Source organism: Neoarius graeffei, chromosome 3, assembly GCF_027579695.1.
Source record: "Neoarius graeffei isolate fNeoGra1 chromosome 3, fNeoGra1.pri, whole genome shotgun sequence".
Taxonomy (NCBI): Eukaryota; Metazoa; Chordata; class Actinopteri; order Siluriformes; family Ariidae; genus Neoarius; species Neoarius graeffei.
In genome coordinates, this window is record NC_083571.1 from 117332207 (window position 1) to 117333509 (window position 1303).

The 1303-nt window shown below is 41.2% G+C and overlaps 1 non-coding gene across 1 annotated transcript; it reads left to right on the plus strand.

The window, feature by feature from the left end:
• The first annotated feature begins 336 nt into the window (after positions 1–336).
• trnal-cag (transfer RNA leucine (anticodon CAG)) lies at positions 337–419 on the plus strand. The gene has a single exon. It is a non-coding gene; the product is annotated as a tRNA-Leu (tRNA).
• The last annotated feature ends 884 nt before the right edge of the window (positions 420–1303 follow it).

The window sequence follows — 1303 nt, forward strand, 5'->3', positions numbered from 1 at the left end:
ATCCAGATTTTCAACATGTAAAACGCTGATGATTAATGGTAAGTTTTAACTTGAAACTGTGAGTTACAGTAATGCAGAAATGTGTGTTTGTACAAGAGGTAAGGACAGTTTTCTTGCATCCATAATGCAAAAATATTTTTAAATTTAACTCACAGTATCAAGGTGAAATAATAAGTGATTAAAAGTTCAATTAACTTTGATAATCAACAATGCTGAGACAGCTGGAACATTGTAGTTAAATTAACTTTATTAAATTTAATTTCTGCACTTTCAACTTAAAACACTGAAATGTCACGTGGAAATATTGAGGACTTGGCATTTCACGCATGCTCAGTAGTCAGGATGGCCGAGCGGTCTAAGGCGCTGCGTTCAGGTCGCAGTCTCCCCTGGAGGCGTGGGTTCGAATCCCACTTCTGACAAGGCGATGGTTTTTATTTATTCCCCCCCCAACTTCTTTGGCTGTGAGTAAAAGGTTGTGAATTAAAATATCTCAGAAAAGTCAGTAAATGCCATTCTTGAGATGGTGCCATCTCTTCTCCAGGTAAGCGACTCACATGTCATATGTTAAAAACCTAGGTGTCACTCTTGATTCAGAACTCTGCTTTAAAAAGCAGATTAGTACTGTTATTAAGAATAGCTTCTTCCAGCTGAGAATGATCTCCCGTCTCAAACCTTCTTTATCCTTTGAAGACCTAGAAAAAGTAATCCATGCCTTCATTACATCCCGGCTAGATTACTGCAATTCCCTCTATCTTGGTCTCCTCCAGTCTCAATTAATGCGTTTACAGTTGGTGCAAAATGCAGCTGCTAGACTGCTGACAGGTACCAAGAAGAGAGAGCACATTACCCCTGTCCTGGCTTCTTTACACTGGCTCCTCATTAGTTTTAGGATCCAATTTAAAGTCCTACTAATAGTCTACAAGGCGCTGCATGGTCAAGCCCCCACTTACATCTCAGATCTTCTGACACCACCTCCTGCACCTAGGTTCCTCAGATCTGCTGATAAAGGTCTCCTCCATGTGGCCCGGACTCACCTCAAACAAAAAGGGCATTTGCAGTAGCGGCTCCAAGTCTGTGGAACTGTTTGCCCCCAGACATTAGATTCGCCCCCTCTATTTCCTCTTTTAAATCCAGGCTCAAAACTCACCTCTACTCACTGGCTTTTGCAACCTCTTAGCTGCCCATTCCCTAGTTCTTATTGTAGTGGGTGTTATTCAGTGTTGTTGTTTGTGTAATTTTGGCCCCTTTGTCTATCTGTCAATCTCTGTGTTTGTAATGTGTACTTTTGTTGCAGCTATTAATG